Source organism: Haemaphysalis longicornis, unplaced genomic scaffold, assembly GCF_048455015.1.
Source record: "Haemaphysalis longicornis isolate Haplotype H1 unplaced genomic scaffold, Haemaphysalis longicornis Haplotype H1 scaffold_1, whole genome shotgun sequence".
Taxonomy (NCBI): Eukaryota; Metazoa; Arthropoda; class Arachnida; order Ixodida; family Ixodidae; genus Haemaphysalis; species Haemaphysalis longicornis.
In genome coordinates, this window is record NW_027526203.1 from 283,077,774 (window position 1) to 283,089,737 (window position 11,964).

At 44.5% G+C, this 11,964-nt stretch overlaps 1 long non-coding RNA gene across 1 annotated transcript; it reads right to left on the bottom strand.

Moving 5' to 3' along the window:
• Positions 1–6,115: 6,115 nt before the first annotated feature.
• LOC144146969 (uncharacterized) lies at positions 6,116–10,933 on the bottom strand. Its single transcript, XR_013317783.1, has 4 exons — positions 8,889–10,933; positions 8,542–8,701; positions 8,332–8,454; positions 6,116–7,843 (listed from the first exon to the last, which is right to left on the bottom strand). It is a non-coding gene; the product is annotated as an uncharacterized LOC144146969 (long non-coding RNA).
• Positions 10,934–11,964: the final 1,031 nt, after the last annotated feature.

The window sequence follows — 11,964 nt, forward strand, 5'->3', positions numbered from 1 at the left end:
GCGGCGCCAATGCGTATATGTGACTCTAATTTCAACTCCAATGGAGAAAGTCACGTGGGCTTGAGTTTTTATTGTACCACGACACCAAATCTTCATCTCTGTCCCGCAGGTGCGGAGCACAGAAATTAAAAGGCTGGCTGCTTCTTTTGTTGTGTGATAGAAATAGTGGCAAAGCAGTGGGTCCTGGTTCAAGGTAAATAACACCTACTAATTTCAACCTCAAGCCGAAAACGTAGCCGAGTTTCCGACTGTGTGTCAACACAGTAGTTGAAGATTCAAACGCAACCAATGATTTTCACGTGTTGTTCTGTCGACGACAGCACTTTGCAGAAGGCCCCTTTGACGCGCATAAAGTCATGGTTGGCCTTGTTTGGCTTTGTACATTACCAATGCTTACCTGCCGTCGAAAGTATTTTAGGCCACGGGGCCTTTACAAAGGGGATAAAAAACGCAGTGTTACTCATATAAATGATTAGTTTACTGCAAGCACTCTAAAAAAAAAACTTAATATGTGTTCGGAAACAAAGCATATGTACATTGAGCCAGTGACGTCACCAGGCAACGTAGTGTAAGGGGAAGGGCTTGTCTCGGTCCGATTCTGGGATGTCCCGGAGAAATAAATTTCAAGCGGAGGGGGGTGGGGGGAGCTTGCTTCAAGTTTCGGGGAGAGGAGAGGAATTGTGAACAACTTGCTAAGCACCATTTTGGTTACGCAAGGCACTGCAGCCTCACATAAGCATTGCCAATTGTATACATTGCCACCATAAAAATTGTTGTGGATGGGGGGGGGGGGGGGGGGGGGGGAATGCAAGGACGGTGTTTTGTAGCTCTCATAACTAACTTGTCAGTTTTTGTTGGGTCTAGCATACGAAGTGCTATCCGAAGACATACGTCAAAACGTAATGAAGGGAGGCACTTGCGAAGGAAAGGCTTCTTCGTACGGCTAGTATAGATCTTATATCACGGCGATTTGAAGTTTTCAAGAGCAGTAAAAGGGCGATGAGGAAGTCATACCCGGCTCCTGTAATCTCTAACGAAAGAAAAAAAATGCGAAGAGCATCAAAAGGAGATGGATAGAGTCAGCTAAGGAACAGCCCTAAACGAGAAAGATAACAAAACGCGGGAGAAGATTTTCATCCGGGCTCGTCCTGCTCATTTATTTAGCGGGAACTGCCGGAAGTTATCATATACGCTGTACCAGTGCATGTGCGTGCACGGCTCTTCAAGGGCGGTCAAGTGGTGCGCTGGGAGGGAACTGCAGCACGACGCGTCCGGCGATTGAATGTTCTTAGTCTTGAAATCGGATCAGCAGCAACAGCAGCCGGAGCGGAAGCCCCGACGAGCTTTGCAAAGCACAGAGATTGAGCTGGAAACCCGAGCTCGGGTCATCTCGGCCGGACACAGGACACCGGTAGCCGGCCGAGAAAGAGGCCGCCCCTCCGCTTACAAAACGCATTATTTCGCGACACGCGTGGCGGCAGGCAGTGCTTCTTCTTACGGGCCCTCTATTATAAAGAGATGGCTGCGGGCTCTCGGGGGAGCCGATTGGACACGGCTGGGTGCAGAGCTGGACGTTACAAAACTCTCGTTGCAAGCGATCTTTGCGCGAGGCCCGGGGGACTTCTAATAACGGCCATTGTCGCCCGGCGGCCGCTGATGACGCCAGAGCGCGGGAAGTGGCGTCAGAGCCCACATCGGTGACGGCAATAACAACAGCCTTCTTGGCAAAGGGCGGCTCACGCAACGCGTAGCGCGACACGGAGGTAGGGTTTCCAGTCTTGCGCTAGCAGTAAGCTAATACCTTTGTTGGTGATGATTCCGTGCACGAAGCAGCTCATGCGTTTGTGCCGACTGATCGACGGAGAATTAAGCCTAACACCAAACCCTCTGCAATAGTGTAGGATGAACCAAATTTTTTATAAACGTGTAAGTCTGTAGCGTTCCTCTCCACCCCTACCAATTTTTTTCCCGCCACGACTATTTACCGCGGAATAAATTAGGCAAATAATGAGTTCCAGCACGTTTCCACAAGCGTGCTGGCTTCATTTCTCAGTCAGTTATGTTGGTGTAAACAATTATTAATTTCAGTCCATTGTGACGAGCATACAGAAACATGTTTTTGTTACAGCAGTAAAAATGACATCATTTGACCACCGAGCGCTAGAGGGTATGTATATATATGATGCAGTTAGCACTACGTTACGCATACTAGAAAGAAATGCCGATGGGAACTGTAGTATTTCACCACGCAGTGCCACCGATAACAGACAAATAATAACAAATAAACAACATGTTAAGGATAAGGGGCTGATATATCAGGAGCGCGGTGGAAATATAGGCAGTAAGAAAAATATAATGCCGAGGAAGAGGGATAGGCGGTAGGTGCACAGTTGCACTGAATCAAACCTCGCACGTATGCGTGTGTCAGCCTTCATCACGTCATTATCAGTAACAGCACTGAGAAAAAAGTCACACACAGATATTCACTGCAGAGGGATGGTCGGGGTCCTTGCTTCAAGGCTCCATTGGATCTTGCTAACTCTCGAGCATGGTTAGTCAGTTCCTCCTGAAACTGCAGGCCTGTGATGGCAAGAGCTGCTTCCCGCTATTGTTTGTCCTGTGGTATCGTACCACCTGGCGTCTACATTCGCATAATGTAACAGAACTTTATTATAGAGGGTGGACACGTCGGTCGACTTGGGGAATGAAGGGAGCCGGAGGGGGGGGGGGGGGGGGGATAAAGGTTAAAAGGTTACATTCGGCGGTCGACGGCTGAGGAGTGCGCAAACTCTTTCCCCATGTAACGTGGCATAAAGCCTGTTTAGAGCCGCAATGGGGGCAAGTGTCTTGATATTGTTGTGGATACATTAATACCCGTGCCACACGTACACAAAAAATGACATTAAGTGTTTAAGGCCTTAAGATAGCAAATGTCATTAATTGGGCGGGCCGTGCTACACGCGAAAACGCAAAGGCATTAAATGTGTTAGGCATGATGGTGATCATGACCAAAAAGAAAAATTCACTCATATTTTAGAAGTCTTTAATGTAGAGAAAAACGCCTTAGAAGCGTTAAAACTGCTTTTTGCGAAAGAAAATTTTATGAGAAATAGTGTTTTCTTGAAAATGGTAGGAGCCGTTTCTAAAAGTGGCTTCAGCATGCCGTCGCCGGCCAGCGGTAGCCAAATCCGAAAAATTTAACACGAAGAGTAACGCGATGTTCTTACTTTTGCCTCTGTTCTAGTGAACTTCATCTTCTTCAAAACTTCGCTACCAATTGTGCACAAAAAATCGTCATATTTCGAAGTTTAGCTACATTTCCGCGTCAACACTCTGGTGCTGAGAGTTTCGGTGGCTTCATTTGGTGCTCATCGCGTTCGAGAGTAGGCAGATTTAAGGTGTTCGCGAAGGTAAATGAGTTGTGCACAACTCCTTAAACCAAAATGACATTAAAGCGAATGGCATTAGATTTTTGCGTGTAGCAGCAAATTAATGGCATTAAAACTTAAGGCATTAAGCATTTAATGTCATTTTTCGTGTACGTGTGGCACGGGTATAAGCCGATTTGTATAGGCGTTTGTTGGGATTTATTTCCATCCATCATAAGTGTAGCTTATACTGGGAATCGAAAAAACCCCACCCACTACGCCGCTCTGAGAAGCTCTTGGTTTTCTTTGTTTGTGCTTTTTTATTCACAGAAAAACATGCCTGCCTGGCTGCAAGCCGAAATTTGTCCAATCGCACGTGACGACGTATACGTCAAGGCGCTTGCTTGTTCACGCCTGGCGCACAAGTCGCATTTTAGTTCCAGGCTCGATCGCACCTCTTTCTCTAGTTGCTATTCGTCTGCGAAGACCTGTCTTTTCACTTCACGGGTACCTCAGTCGAGGGATCCGCGTCGGTGGCGGCTTTCTGATTTATTTTACAAACGCGGTATCAATCAACTCGTCAACTGGATGTCGATGCACATCCCAAGGCGGTAAATAACCGTCGCTTCATTGGAGCTAAAAAAAGAAATTTAGAGACAACCCTCAAGAAAATTTTAACACGAGAGCGTTTTATGCCTGGATACACCAAGATTTGATTGATGTCATATCCGTCACGGAAATGACGGAAGCAAGCGGCCTGTCAAGCGTGCACCCCTGCACACAGTGTCTTCTTGCGGGGAAGCAACCTTTAGTACTAAAGAGTACGTTATGCTTATGGTTGTTCGTTTTCGGGTTTTATATTTTAACACGAAAGTGTTTTATGCCGGGATACACCAAGATTTCACTGACGTCATATCCGTCACGGAAATGATGCCAGTACACCTTTGCCGAAGCGACCCGCCAGCAGGACGTCGCTCGCCAAGCACACCCACAAGACAGCCGCCAACCCGCGAATCATGCTAATTTCGCTGCAGATTTCACTGCACATTTCACTTTCGTGTTTTACCGATTCCTATCACAGATGAATCAACCACAGGTTCTTGTATCTGTTGATGTGTCTGAATTCTCATTTTCCTGAACTACTAGTTACCGGATTGCTCTACGTGGAAGAATATTTGCGCCATCTAGTTTATTAACTGCAATTAAATCTTATTTTTGCAGACTAATTGCTGCTTGCTGGAGCTGATTTTTTCAGTTTTGATTCATTACAAAAGGGTGTTTTAAAATGGTCTTGTAATCGTAACCCATCATAAAACAACGGCCACCGAGCATTCCACGCATTTTCAATAAATACGAAATTCGTCAGGCCAAAATAAATTTTTACAATGGGAAATATTGGTGTGACATACTTGATTAATAATTCTTAATATACCTTATTAACTAGTAATTTATACTCTTTTAGGAGTGGTAATATACTTCATACATTAGTAACACACCTGATAGGTATTAAGGTGCACGACTTTTGTTTCAAGATAATTTTTTTTTTCATCAGACTCCCATCGGCTGGACAACTTCCAATGGTAAGTCAGCGCAGCTCGTTGTCTCAAATAACTAAACAGTGCTCATGACAGCGGCCACTAATGTATATGTAGGAAGTTCGTAGTGAAGAACATTTTGTTTGATGCCAGCCTCGCCTGGTGCGAAAATCAAAGCCAAAACTTATAGCGATTACAGAGCGTTTGAACTTTTTCTCAGCCTATTATCCCTATCTAAAGCCGCAACCTTCTATAAAGCATAGGGGGACTTCAATAACAAACTTTGTTTCTTGTTTTTCTTCAGTAATTACCGCACAACATTTTACTGATGGCCGACGTTCTTCTGGCAAACATAAACGTACCATCATGGCGTCGCGCAAGTTTAGACTGTCTTCCGGGGCCATAGAGTGTCATACTAATATATTCTAGAGGGAAATCTGGCTCCAGTGTCTAGGCGAGCAGCGCTTCAGCGAACGTTCCGTCATGTACCGGGGAGGCACGTTCCACTTGTCCTTGCACTCTTAATCTGGATCCACATAAGATCCACTTAGTAACTGGAACTTTTTTGCAAAAAAGTTCCACTTATATATTTGGAACCGTGTTCCACATATCCTGAAAATGTAAGTGGAACAGTGCACCACATATTTTTGCAGCTATATTATCTGGATCGGCGTTCCAAATAAAAATATACGGATCACTGTTCCAAATAAACTGGTAGTGTAAGTTACTGGAACACTGATCCACGTAAAATGATTATGGATTTATCCGGTGCGCCGTTCCAGGTACCTTCAGACCAGCTGTTTATATAAAACGGTGTTCCGATAGACGTTGAGAAGCTGTCTATGGGACTCCACTTTTCCAACATATCTGCTTTCCTGTTGGTATAAACTGAGGTCATTTGCCAGGCTGGCGGATGCATTGGTATCAGAAGGAAACCGCAAGCACCATTCTAACGCAGCCTTGACATATGGCCCACAGTGATACCAACAATTGGAAAACAGAAACCGCCGCAGCAGTGTGGTCCCTGACAGTTCCCAACAGTTGCCTATCGGAGCACAGTTCTATATAAAAGTTGGTCTGAGATACCTGGAGCGGCACACAAAGACTTTGGCTTCATCCGCCGAATCCTGTTCTGGGTTTTGGCTGCATGTAAAAGAAACAAGACTCGCATTAAAATACACACCAAACCAACTATTAGCACTGATACAATGCTTTTAAAAACACTAAGGAAATTTTATTCGCTCGTATTATTGCGTACATTTGAGATACGGAGACATATCTGTTTCCACTTGGGCAGAAAATGACCAGCGTACAGGATCAAATACCAAAACGATATCAAGTGGCCAAAACGATCTAAGTGGCATTTTCCTATTTTTGCTAATAGTTACCATTCTTTTTTGCTAAAAACACGTGGGTAATAAAGATGGCTTTAAGCGCAACCGCGTCACAAAGAGACTTGTACATCTACCCTCGCAGTAACTCAAAAAGCATTACACAACAGTGAGCATAAAATATGCTGTTTCATGACATGAAATCAGGTACCGCAAATGCGGAAGTACCCACAGCGCTTGCCATACCATGTTTACGCATCCCGGTTCCAAAAAATGCAGTTTGCTATTAAAGTGTAGGGAAAAGCCAAAAATACAAGCCATACACGGTTGGATTATCACAAGACCTGCAAGAGTGTAGGAAAAGAACACCGGAGCCAATACTAACAATTTAACATTTGCGCAGAAAAAATTACCGGAAGCATGTGGCACTATTGCACAACTAAAACATACACCATATATCAATATCAAGCTAACTGTAATATCAAGCTAACTGTAGCCAAAACCGACTATATACGCGCCCTGAAAAAGCCTTTCACTGAAGCCGCGTTCTTTCCTCGACAATTTGTAGCTATTTAAAATAACTTATCCAAAAAACGCTCATAGCACCCAGTGTGAATCTTACAAAATTTTACAAACCAGATAGCTCGGAGCATGTTACGCATTTTAAAATTTATCAAGCAGCCTAACTCTAAAGACGTTATTAGTTCCCTCAAGAACAATTCAGACATCCCAAATAACCAAGCCAGGCAGCGTTGAAACATACAGGTGACCAATTTTACCAAGCGAACTTGGAAGCATTTTTCCAGCCGAAACATTTATCTGAGGTAAAATTCAGTTGCGTGCTATACAAACCCTACTATCATGACGACAGTATGCTTGTGACCAAAGCACTGCCTCTAACAAGCGAGAAATGCAACTTTGTCCAAAGTAAACAACTTTTTCAAGCCAAATATGTATATTTCGCAATCTTCTAGGGCTTAGGTGTCAGCTAAGATACAGTACAAAAATTGATTAATAAAACCCCAAACCGTCTGTGTAAATAATTATTCTCACGTTTGCATCCATCAACAGCAGCACTGCCATGGAAAAAAATTTCGAGCTGCACTTGAATAATAAAAACGTTACAGTGCAGTGCCATTAGCTACATTAACAGAGTAACAGAGCAGCGGCAAAGGCAGCCTGCGCTTTGTGCCAATAATGAAAAATTGCAAAGGAAAGCACGACTTCACTTTTGCAGTTGACATGCCGCTTGCATCTACCAATCATTTGAACCACGACATATCTTTCCGAATAGGCTTAAACGTCTAACAATAATTTAAAACCCCAAGTAGAGTGACCACATCAAGTCTTTCAACAGAGCTTTAAACTTAAATGACACCAGGCCACTGTTAAATGGCCAAGAACTCTCTGCAAAAGTCCCAAGAACTCTCCAAAGTCGCATAAGTTTCAGGAGATTAAGATGAAATATACGGCGAGGAGGATGACCACATCTTGATGCGACAATGCAGGCGGAAAATCCATGACGTGTTTCTTGCAGACAATATTTACGCTGCCATTCTCTTCTCTCAAAATAACTGGACGTTGAGAATAACTGGACCACGTCATGTACCTTTAAGGAAGGAACAAGAAAATTTTGTTAGACGATGGCTTTAAATGAGTGAGTTGCTTAGGATACCCCTTTTATAGCACAGTAATTGATTGAAATATCAGCGATTTCTTGGTTTCTTTTCTGGGAATGCTGCTAACAATGTACAAAAAATATTAGCACAGACTGTCAATGGCAGTTCTCTAATTTTGGAAAGCAACCGCATTGGGCGTGGCCGTGGCGCCGTATTATCACAGCAGCAACTCTCAATGTGAAAGCAAAATGTTTGCAAAACTTGAATGCAAAATAATAGTATTTTTGTCCACATGTTGCAGCATCCGAAACAGGCTGAATGTGAAGGTATTTCCCAATTTGGAGTTCACGATTTATTCTTAACAGTAAGATTTTGCTACAAAGAAAACTACCACAAATTCAGTCCCGCAAAAATAAAATGCCAGCTTCAATAAACACTACCATAAATTGAGTCCCACAAAAATAAAATGCCAACTTACCCAACTAAAATTAAGATGCAGGCGTTCCTGGCAGGGCCTCCTCGGAATGATTTTCCAGGAAAGTTTTGCCAACGTGTTCCCAAAAGCTCTTACTGTCGTTTTCACCTACAGGTCAAGTTGTCACTGAAATGGTGTTCCGAAGCCATTACGTATAATGCAACTACCTAAAAAGGGACCATCAAAGTTCCAGAACTGGGAGTGCGTACTTACTTGTAGAATGCAATGATTTCATCCCGTACAACGGCTTTCACGTGTTTCCTTTTTGTGAACACACGACTTCAAGAACGGTGAACACACGCCTTCAAGAACCAGGAAAATGGCAGAATGCATTCCTTGTTCCATTGTTTTAAGTCCCGGTCCGCCCTACTTCCTAGAAATAAAAACAGTATAAAAATATCGAAGCATAAATTTACGCTTCCCTCTAAGAAGGGAGTACTACAAGATCTCTACAAGGCCTGATTAGTTGTGCTAAAATTTATTTTGCATCATGAGCCCTGGTAACGTTTTCAGGCGAAACAATTTTAAATATAAAAATATTTGAACATTTTTAGGCTCACCTGTCATTGCTCCATGCGGAGTGGTGAACGTCTGTATAATACGCAACACTCAAGAGGCACTCTTTCGTGGCTTTATGACTTCCACAATGCATTCACAATCTGTCACACTTGTCACGACGACGCCTCAGCGTGCTGAAGATGTCTTCAGCCACAGTGAATGACACAGCCATGATTTCACAGGTATATGTAAGGAATGGAAATAATTCGTTTTAATTTCTGTTCTTCAGACAAAGGAAAACAATTGTCGCAAACTACCAGTGTAGAGACAAATTTCTCCACAGTCAGCCATAGTCTGCATCTGGACAGGTTACACAGATCGAATACAGAATGTAGCAATCTGCTTTCGCAGTATATTTTCTAAGTTCAAGGAAGCACAGAAATGGGTTAATGTTGGGTGCACATAGTGATGCAAGAACTTATCACCGGAGCGTTGTCGGAAATTATTTCGACTCTAGGGTTACCACCGACATTGACGGCTTAAACATGCAAGAGTGGCTTATTTATAACGCGGTTCGTGAAGTAGCAACCACTAATTATGGATATTGGATAATTATCCTGAAGTCTCAAGTTACCAATGACATTAAAGGGACACTGAAGTGAATTTGTCAAGCTCCCGTTTTTGCTTGCACTGTGTAGACTGGCTCAAATTAGCACACTTTTCATCGTTTTTACGATTGACAAATCGGTAATTATTTTACAAAGCGCTAAAGAAAAAAAACTACCATGCGCGGTTTGCGGCGGCCGCACCAACTAAAGCTGTGACGTTAGGAGGAGCGGGCACCGTGATTGGACGATGCCCAAGGTGAGCAACCAAACAAGTTTCGGTTTCGGTTCTGTAAAACACAACTGGTGGCGTTGTTGGATGGGCATTCTCAATGACTCAGTAATCATCGTACCGCGCTTCTGCCATGTTGTCAGCTGTAAAAATGCATAAAGATAAGCCTCCTAGGACGGCTTCGAATCGTAGCATTCACTAGCCGAAACCTACGCAGTGCATGAACGCCCTCCGCGTACCCGTAGACGCCCAAATGTCATGCGCTTTTCCCCCATAATTGGAGCGTGCCTCCCTCATGCCTGTATCGTAAAAAGCGTGTTCGCACCAGGCCAAGGGTCTGTTCATTCTGGCATGTGCCCACTGCCTGCAAGCAGTCGGTGCTTATGGCAACAGCACGCCAACGAGAACTCGCTAGCGCGCCATGCATGTGCCAGCCTGCGCGCGTTTTGTGAACTAGTTCGTGTAGCCATGAACGTTGCGCCCAAAAAAAGGTGAACTCAATATAGAAAACATTGGCCGGAAACAAAAAAGTTAACTTACAAAAAAAAAAAGCACGTACCCGCGGGGATTCGAACTCCTGACTTGCAAAACATTTGCGGTGACATACCCAGCGCCCCAGACTACTGAGCCACGGAGCGGGACGCGAAGGGCTTGCTAATATACGCCTCGAGCTTCGCGATCGCTGCGCCGCCTGCCGCCGCTTCTCCGCGGCGTTGACGGGATTTGCGCTGCGTGACTGATAGGGGCTCGTGCAGTGTTTTGGTTCTATTTCGCTTCTTTTCGCCTTTCCGCGCCCTAAAAAAACTTGTTATGGTGACGACTATAGGCAAAGAGTACGTTTAGGTCACTTAAAAAGCAGCTGCGTCTTCGTAGAGTACGCGATCGCCTGCAAGAGCTACCCGGGGACGCGGTTCTGCGCGCTTCGTCGCCGCTCTTCCGGGCGTCGGCGACGGCAGCAACATATCACCCATGTCACCTCCAAAACATCAGGCACAAATGAATTCTACTGACGCCTCGTTTAGACCTGATACTGGCACAATGAGAGGCTGGCTTCATTTTTCAGCGTGGACAACGAATGCGGCTTCGTTTCGCATATATAGGCCGCAAAAAAATATGTTTCGGGGATGTGATTACCGAATCCCGGACAATAACTTATGCCTTTTATAATATAAACTATGCGAAAATGTAAAGTATATTCCAAGCCTGTGCGTCGTTAAATATGTGCCCACACACGCCATATAGCAAGAACCAAGGAAATGAAACCACAGAAAAATAAATGCTGTGCCAATGCGGAATTTAGAAACACAATAAGGTCTAACGGAAATAAAAAAAAAAACAGCGCAGCTTCTGGCATGCTAAAGACCTTCGTCTAAACTTAAGCCAGGTAGGTTTCACTAGACAAACTATACGCGAAATGCACTGCTATTTCGCGAGAATCAAGGGGTGGGGGGGGGGGGGGGGGCGGGGAGGGGGACGCTGTGTACAAATGCGGAGCGGAATCAAGCAATGAACGTTTTAGTAATCCCACACATAAATCTCGCGTGCACTTTCTTTTTGTTTTTCTACTTCAACGAAGAGCTGATCGTACGGCAGACGCATTTTTGGAAGTATACAGGGTAGGCTGTTCAACAAGCGATGAAATGTGTCGTTGGAAGAGTGTGGTATGTGATAATGCCCTCTGATTTCAGTTTCTGGTTTATTCTGCAGGCTCCCTGTGTCATATGACAATATTTCGAAGAAGCATTTAGTCGCGGACGCGGATTATATTGTAAGCCCGTCTCCGCGCTCCTCGCAGAGGATATATGTAGCAAATGAAGGTATGCGGGCGCGCACCTCACCACAAGACGACTCTGTCGTGTGCTGATCCCCGAGTATAATTATGCATTGTCCATCGTACTTTTGTTGAATATTCCCGAAATTAACACACACTGGCTTGTAAATGGTGGTGATCAGTATCTGCGGTATAATATTGGCAAACGTAACTGGTGTGCTGTCAGGTATGAGTGCTCCGCTGAATATGTAAGCGCACAAAACCGATTTAAATCGTAGTGTATAGCCGTAGCATGAACATCTGAGGAACCGGTGGTTACGGAGACACGGCTAGTAAATTCAGGTCAGTGTAACTACAATCGGCTCCATCATACGCCGGTTCCGCGACGCTGGCCTGTGACACACACCTGGCGCTTATACAGACCGAAAATACCACACTAAGGTCGCGTCGGAAACATTTACACTCTCGTAAACACACCCCATTTGCGAACAGAGTGACTGCTCCACACAAACATGAATTTCAAACGGCCA